Below are 9,401 nucleotides of genomic sequence, written 5' to 3' on the forward strand. Positions count from 1 at the left end.
CCAGTTCCAGATCTAAACTTGGTCCCCTTGATTTTCCAGAGAGAAAGGAAGTACAGACACAAAAGACTAAGCAGAACACAGTTAATTAATCCAGTGGAGACTTTCCTTGCTACTCTTTCTAGGGTTTTTGTCTTTTTAGTTCAGTCTTTCTCAGTTCTTTTAGGAGTTCCTGCTAAATTGCAGAGAATTGATGGAGGCCTCTTTTAACAATACCAGCGGCAAAGGCCTGTATCTAAGTAAGCTTTGCTTTCTGGCAGAGTTTACCAATTTCTGCTCTTATGGTCCTATCCATATACTTTACCCTGTCTAAGCTTTGAGGCCTACAAGTTATTCAAAGCTTTAGCTTATTATTTGCACTACTTCTGTTAAGAAGGCTAGCCTATTGTCAAATTTAAACCAGAGTGGCAACCTAACCCATACTATGATTTCTCTTGGCAATACTTTTGCTAATTCAGGAGTCCTTGTGATGTGGAGCCCATGCCGTGGGAACTCAGGATCAGCTACCAACTTCCCTCCAACGGCCATCCAATCCCAAAGGGGGGGCCATTCCTGCTCACAAAGACTCCTTAGCTTTCCTAGTGTCTTAGTCACCTACAAATTCCTTCTTAAAGTGCTTCAACATGGTAGTCAGTGGGGTGGACTTCCCTTGCTTGTTCCCCATTTCTACCCAAGGTCTCCCTTTCAAGGCACACACTCACACCACACTCTTTGGCCAGTCTCTTAGTCCCATTTAACAGTTCAATTTACTAAAACAGTTATGACTCATTTTATGAGTTGACAGTACAGACAAGACTGGGATCTAATGCAGGTGGGCCACAGCCTCTTTTTTTTTCCCTTTGAATTATTTTTCTCTCTCTCTAATTTCTCTTTTTACTAAAGACAAATTACAGTAGAACTAACTCCATTGCCAAAATAAACTGTACCTTCAGTATACTGATTATATGCATAAAGCACAGTAAGAATAATTATTAGTCATCTAGACTCTTTGGCTTTGCTGGAACATTTTATAAGGAATTTTCAGGCCGGACTTTCTCAAGAACCTTTCATGAGCCCAGGTTTCATCTGTGCCATAAGATACCTGTATGCATTGAGTAAATTCCTCTTCTCTTGAGGTCTCCAAGCACCTTTCAATTTCCAGACCCATCAGCAAGCAACCTTCGTTACTTACCCCAGATCAGGAAAGGTTACTGATGGGTATCTGGTCAGTTTTCCAAAGGGCTTTCTTTATTGGCCTTATAAAGTCAAGCTTAATTCCTTAACACAGTCTGGACACCTCTGGAAATGCTATTTCCAGCCAAAGCCTTGGTAAAATACCAGTGCCTCCATAATGCCCTATAGATCAAAACAGATTCTTATTGAACTTATGCAAATAGCTGTATTATTAGAAACTAATAATACTAATGACTTTCAAATTCTGGAGAAATCAAAGAGAGAGAAAAATACATGTTTCAAACTCTGCTCATAAGTACATATATTGCTTGAAAAGCTACAAATAGCTCAAAAGGCAGAGAATTATTTTCTTGACTTCTGGAAAACAGAACACAGAAAGAACCAACAATATTTCAAACAAAAAGCCATAACAAACTAGCCTAGTTTCACGTAACTGATTTTTGTTCTGTTTGAAGTTAGATTGGCAATAGACATGTTAACTTTCTAATGAAAGTTCTAAAAATCTGCTTTTAGCCCAAAGGTACTCAATTTCCAAAGATATCAGGAATTTGAATTCGAGAGGATTTGTCAGCCTCTCTTAATATTTCTTTTTCTTTTTTAGATGAATTAAAATTATTACTGACAATATATGTTAGAACAGACCAGTGCTTTATAATATCGGAACACATATATATATAACCATAACTCATACAAAATTAATCACCATTTCATATTTGGCAACGTTCCTATACATTGTTAATAAATCAAATGAGTTCAATTTGTTTTTCTATGCCTTTCAGTGGTCTTAATATTTCAAAAGGACCAAATTTAGAGTTGTGCTTTTTGTTTTCTGGACCAAGTTTAAACCTGCCAACTTCGGTGCATGTGGTTGGTGCTGCAACCACTACACTATGGGCTTTTGATTTTGGAAGGTTTGTCAAATATCAAAAGGCCTAAAACATTGGTTCAAATAAGATTACATGGTGAAAGATTTTAAAGGAAATACATAGTCAACTGGATCACATGTAAATTCTTTCACAAATTCTCTTTTATGAGCTTCACTTAACCTGCATAGACAATCTACAAAAATTCTAAACCTTCTTTAACTTTGTCCTACCTTTCACTTTCTTAGACAACCATTCTTTCTCAGGACAAAATTTATCACAAAAATTCTTTCTTTACACTATGCCATTCTCCTTTCTGTCTAATTTCTCTTACTCCCCAAAACTCACTTCCTACAATCTCAGTTCACTATGAAGTTGCCCATTCACAGGGCCAAACTGATAATTAGAAGGTTTAAAAAGCAAGAATCTTATCTTTTGACAAAGACTCAGTTTCCCCAACAATTTAAACAACCAAATGATTACATTTTACAAATGAGAGACATTTTATGAGATATAACATTGATACAGGAGTTTCCCACTCAGGGATGGACAGGGAACCCCCATTTTCAGGCTTGGGTGAACTCAGATATCAGACTCCCATCTCCAGGTACAAACTCTTTGAGCCCCAGCCAGGTCATGAACAAAGCAGCCTGAAACCTTTTGGCTGGCTCCACACAGACTAAGAAGCACATACCCTAATCCTCTCCCCAGACAAAACCTCCTGCAAAGACCTAATAACCTTGCCCAAGGTGAGGGGCTGCATTCATCCATTTGCTAGAACATCCATTCAGTTTGTAAAGGAATTTTTTTCATCTACCAAGTCCTGGCCGAAATATCTCTTGGGGCCAACTATTTACCCCTAGACAAGGGCCTCATGCAAGAAATCTCTGACCTGGGCCTCCTCCCCCATTTCGGAGGCTATCCACCCAGGAGACCTGTTGCTAATATGGATACAGCACTGTTCCCCAGGAGATTTACACTCTCTCCTCCAGATTTTCAGGGGCCATCCAGAGCTCACCAGACTGCCTGGACCACAACACTTTTCAAGGCATGGATCTTCTGCCTATAATTCTGGCACTCTCCACTCCATCTGCATATCCCTCAGTTCAACAAAATGCCATTTCATTACTGATCTGTGGCCCACAGTCTCAATTCTCAAATTTCTTGAGACCAAAAACTTACTGAAGAACTTCCAGTAACAAAACTACAAAACCCTTTCTAATGTCTTTCCATTTCCCCCCAGATGACATGGTCACGTGACAGTCACCAAAGACAGGGAGCAGAAAACCTAGAACTTTCAGTTTCCCTCAGAATAGCCAGGGGGCAAAGTTGGAGCAGGGAAGAAGGGCACACTCACACATTCGTTTCACCCAGTGAATGGGGGGGTATGAAACCCCACCTATTGTTACCCATCTCAGTCATTCTCCAAGCACTCACATGCACACAATTCCAATGCATTTCTTAACCTGGGCAGCCTCAATTTCCCACTCGAGCTCTCGAGCTGCCACTTACCCATAGGAGGCAAACCTATTCCCCTAGGCCCTGTGAGGGGAGATCCAATTCCACCTCGGAGTTCTCTCAGTCACACCACATCCACATACTCTCACACATCTCTCAACAGATCTGCTGGTGATCTAACGTCCAGGAGGTGATCAGGCTCCTCTTCCACTAAAATTATAGTGGGTCCCAAATGGATCTTACCTTGCTTTAGACATCTCCCTGTGTAGGTACCTATTCCTGCATGCCAGTTCTTCCTGGTGTTTGACTCCTCAAAGACCCACTGACAGGGTCCCTTCTCAGCCCAGTTGAGGTGTCCACACAGGAAGGCCAAACTGCCTCCCTGGCATGCTCAGTGGTTCATGTTGCCCAGGCCGATCAGGGGCCCCCACGTGGGTGTCCAGAGGATTGGCAGCAACTACCAGGTGCATGTTCTCTCCAAGTGTGATCTCGCTTCCCAGTCAGGGAACCAAAAATGTTGCAGGAAGACGAGGCCCAATGGAGAGAAAGAGCACCCAAACACCATAGTTATAAGAGGAAGGGCTTTATTCATCAGCCAGGAGCTTACAGCATAGAAGATTTCCAAATGGCCATGCTCCCCAACTGGCTTGGTCCTTCCCTTTTTATTGACAGTCAAAAAGAGTACCCACAGGTACTCTTCCCATTGGCCAGTTTGAATCAAGCGGGAGATGCTACTCCAGCCCCTGCAGAACTACAGGATTTCACAGAACTTGAAAATTTCCAAGTTCTAGGAAGTTGAGCCTATAAATTCCCAAAAGCTGAGTCACCATGGAGAGGGCCCTGCAGGTGCATCCTCATGGTCTGCCTGAGAAGACCTGTTCTCCTAGACCTCGCCCTTCTCCAGTACCCATTCTCGATGAAAGTCCAAATTATTTAATCTATTGAATTGGCTTTTGTCTTGAACCAGCACAGAGAAGAAGTGAACCAGAGTGGAATTGGTGGGGAATGAGGAAGACACAGCAGAAGAGAAAAAAACCCAGAGACAAAAGATGGGACAGGAAGGACTGACTGAGCTGATGGCTGCAGAGAGCACCAAAACACAAAATCAATTTTATTTTTTAGTATCTGTACAGGGTTGTCTAAGGGGAAGTAACATAGACAATATGGGGAAGTAGCATAAACAAAAGATATATTTTAGACCTACAGTATAATAGAAAGAAGTAAATGTCTTGAATAAAGACAAATCATCTTGTTAATGGTTTCTACTCAACTTCATTAACATATGATAAGGGGTAAGAAGGAAATATCACAAGGATCTCTGCATAGTTAACAAAATAAAGGAAGAACTATGTGACTTAGTGGCTCCTACTCAACTTTGTTAGCATATGACAAGGAAGGGAAAGATCACAAGGATCTCTGCATAGCTAACTAGACATAGAAAGGGCTATGTGATTTCTGGCAAAGGAAGCATGAAGAAAGGAATATGGCTGTTTTGGGAATGAAGGAGAAACGGTTGAAGGTTCATTCCCTGAATGTTCCCCAGGCTGTGGAGGCCCTGTTGTCTCACAGCCCACTCTCCACAGATTTTATCAGTCAGCCTTGCTGCATTAACAAAAAATCCTAAAATCTCAGCAACTTAAAACAACATGTATTTATTTCTTACTAGGTTATAACTTAGGGTCTGCTGCTTTAGGAATTCTTTTGTGTGAACTCATGCACACCTTCTTCTGAAGGAACATCCTCTGACATAAGCAGTTTTCATAGTAAAGAGAAAAAAATTAAGACAGACAGCTTGCCTCTTAACGTTTGTGTTTTGACAAGGTATCTATATGCTAAAATTTAGATGCCACAACATCCAAGATGTTGGGAATGGAAGTGGTATAGTGTTTGTGAGTGTGGGCGGCTACTTAAACTACATAGGAAACAGATGAAGGTGTACAATCCTTTTAAAAGAAGGGAGGATCTAAGAGTGGAGAGATGGTGATCCTGAGGTTGGGCTATCAGAACCCTGGAGATCACTGAGACATTAAATTCATATCACCACTCACCATTCTCTCCTATGCTAGAAAACTATACTTTCAGAATGAAATCTTCAATGGAATATAAATTTATTTTTAAGAATTCACTGACTTCCATTCATCAGCTGAACAATGCCCACTTGACAAACCTTGGCCATTCTTTAAAGAATTTACTATTCTGAATTGAGAAAAGACTTTTTCCCTGTAAGATCTAAACCCACTAAAAGTTCCTCTCATCCTACTTCAGTGATTTTAGGACTTGTGTTAGTTTGGTAGGGCTGTCATAACAAAATAGCACAGATTGAATGGTTTAAACTACAGAAATCTATTTTCTGACAGTTTTGAAGGTTGGGAGTCCAAGATGAAAGATCAGCAGACATGGCTTCCCAAGCTGCTATCCTTGCCTGGTAGGTGACCACTTTCTCACTGTGTCCTCATCCTCGACTGGCAGGTGACTGCTTTCTCACTCTGTCCTCCTCAGGTTGCAGATGATCACTATATCACTGTATCCCATTCTCAGCTGGCAGGTAACCACTTTCTTGCTGTGTCCTCGTCCTTGGCTAGCAGGTGACCACTTTCTCCCTGTGTCCTCATCCTTGGCTTTCACATTGTGTCCTGATCCTTGGATGGCTGGTGACCACTTTTTTGCTCTGTCCTTGTCCTCAGCTAACAGGTGACCACTTTCTCACTGTGTCCTCATCTTAGGCTGGCAGGTGACCACTTTCTCCCTGTGTCCTCATCCTTGGCTTTCACATTGTGTCCTAATCCTTGGATGGCTGGTGATCACTTTCTTGCTCTGTCCTTGTCCTCAGCTAACAGGCGACCACTTTCTCACAGTGTCCTCATCTTTGGCTGGCAGGTGACCACTTTCTCACTGTGTCCTCATCCTCCCCCGGCAGGTGACCACTTTCTTGCTGTGTCCTCATCCTTGGCTTTCTCATTGTGTCCTTGTCCTCCCCTGGCAGGTGACCACTTTCTCACTGTATCCTCATCCTTAGATGGCAAGGAACCACTTTCTTGCTCTGTCCTCATCCTCCACTGGCAAGTAACTACTTTCTCATTGTGTCCTAATCTGTGGCTTTCTCACTCTGTCCTCATCCTTGGCTGGCAGTTGACTGCTTTCTCACTGTGTCCTCGCCTTCCCCTGGAAGGTGACCACTTTTTCGCTGTGTCCTCATCCTTGGCTTTCTCACTGTGTCCTCGTCCTCCCCGGCAGGTGACCACTTTCTCACTGTGTCGTCATCCTTGGCTTTCTCACTGTGTCCTTGTTCTCTCCTCATAGGTGACCACTTTCTTGCTGTGTCCTCATCCTTGGCTTTCTCACTGTGTCTTCATCCTTGGCTGGCAGGTGACCACTTTCTTGCTGTATCCTAGTCCTCAGCTGGTAGGTGACTGCTCTCTCCCTGTGTTCTTTGTCATATCAAAACATAGTCAAATTCTGTGGTTCTCATGGTTAGGGCTTTAATACATAATTTTGGAGGTACACAAGTCAGCTTGTAACAGATCTTAACATGTTTTTGTGAAAACTTAATTTTTAAATGGCTAAATAGTTACAGAAAACAAATTTACTTTTACTTATAAATGTTTTCCTAAATTCCATCTATTGATCTACACATGACAAGTGAAATATGATCTCAATTTATCTACTTACCAATTGCCTCTCAAGACAAAGCATACGCTTTTATACACACAGGTTTTTAAAGCAATAACTTCTTATTCTTAAAAACCTATATATAGATTGGGGCACTTTTTAAAAAGTTAATTGCACAGCATATACCAACTTGTAAACACATGTTTTACATAGTATTACCCAGATATTCTAAATTAAACAATTTAATTTATAGAAATAGAGTTATATATTTAAAATTGCAGAATTTTTAAAAATAGAAAATATGAAGAACTAGACCTAATTAGCATCAGTTATCATAAATTGTTAGCAATTTATGATGCAGTTTTTAACTGAGTACTTTTCAGCCTTTGGGAAGAATGAATAAAGCCATGTAAATTGACATGGAGAGCACTCAATAGCCTCTTGATAAGTGAAAACACAAAAAGCAAGTTGCAAAATGGTATGCTGTTCTGAGCCTAGTTGTAAATGAAAATTACAAAGTGATAACAGTTGTATCCTGGGTATTGTGGTGCTAGTTTTGGAAAAGAAGAATTGAAGATTTTTACCTCTTTACACAATTTTCTATTGGTACATTAAAAAAAATTCATTGCTTTTGCAAATAATATTAAAGATTAAAATTAAAAAGTGACATACTTTGGTAAGTCATGCTCATAGGTATTTATCTGATTGATTAGAAAATGTCAAATTGCAGGTAAATACTTAAAACTGTGTCATTTGTGGTCATCAAAAACTGGAAGCATAGCAGAGCATTGTGGTGGGCACCTATGGTTCCAGCTATTCGGGAAGCTGAGGCAAGAGAATAACCTAAGCCCAAGAGCTGGAGGTTGCTATGAGTTGTGATGCCACAGCACTCTACTGAGGGTGACAAAGTGAGACTCTGTCTCTATTAAAAAAAAAAAAAAAAAAAACTGGAAACACAAAAAAGGTCATTAACTAGAAGCAGAGAAGAGGTCATTCAACATAAGACTGGATAAACACACTGTGGTACTTCCCTACATTGAAATATTATTTAGAAATAAAAATAAAGTAGAAAATAAATGAGCTGTCAAGCCATTAGAAAATCTGGATAAATATAAGAAAGTGCTGGGTATGATCTCTCTCTCACAGACCACACCACCCCTACAAATACACCATAACCTTCTTTTGTTCCTTCTTATAAAAAATAGGAAATAATAACTTCCTATTCTCTGTGCTTTCTCCTTTTCTTCCTGTTTGCTTTTTTCTTTCCTTCCTTGCTATCAGCTTATCTGCTACATTTTTCTTTCTGGATACAAGCTCCTCTGCTTTCACTTTTAACTTTTTCTCCTCATCTTTTTAAATTATTTAAAAAATCTAGGGAGTACAAATGTTTCTTGTTACACAAATGAATTTCACCATGCTGAAGTCAGGGCTTTCAGTGTACTCTCCCCCAGAATAGTAGACACTGTGCCTGAGGGGCAGATTTTTGTCCCTTCCCCCTTCTTAGTTTCCAGTGTCCCTTGTACCTCATTGTGATCACAGATACTCCAAGTATATGTGATATTTATTTTTTTCATTGCTGAGATACTTCACTTAGGATAATATCTTAAATTTGACTATGATTTGTCATGGCATAAACTCTGGTCTCCATGCTCCATGTATTATTATTATTTTTTAATCTATAAAGTAACACACTACTGTGGGACTAATGCATCCATTATCCAGTTCAGCCTCACGAGTGAAAAAATTCATTCTGACGATAGGTTGCCTAGCCTGGGTTCAATCTGGGTATTTCAAATTATGTCCAGGAGAAATATGTGGTTGTGTATGCTATCTGTTCCTGGGGTCTACATGGAGCAGGCACACTGACTTTTCATGTTCTGGTACATTGCAGACAGCTACTTCAAACTATTTAACTATCTACTGTCCACTTCATTTATTAGGCACCAGCTGTAATTTGACTTCATAAATTAAGCTTATTCAATTAATTGAAAGTAGTTTTTGAGCACTTGTTAGACTGTAGACATTCAAAAACAGTCATGAAATATATTACTAGATTTAAGAGAATTTAGAAAATCATTGGGCAAGAAACTAACAATGCATTTGAGATAATCAGTAAGCAATTAAATTGCTAATTTTTTCAGCATAGAACATAAGTAAGGTAATTAAGTGATAGTAGAATTTTGGGTGAGTACAGTATTAGATCTCATGAAGTGGATAGGAATTAGTATGTGCCTAGAATAATAGGAAGGACTTCTAGGATTTAGAGGAAAGGATATGCAATATAATTTTTTTTTTTTTTTT

Source organism: Otolemur garnettii, unplaced genomic scaffold, assembly GCF_000181295.1.
Source record: "Otolemur garnettii isolate 467f Iridium unplaced genomic scaffold, OtoGar3 scaffold00001, whole genome shotgun sequence".
Lineage (NCBI taxonomy): Eukaryota > Metazoa > Chordata > Mammalia > Primates > Galagidae > Otolemur > Otolemur garnettii.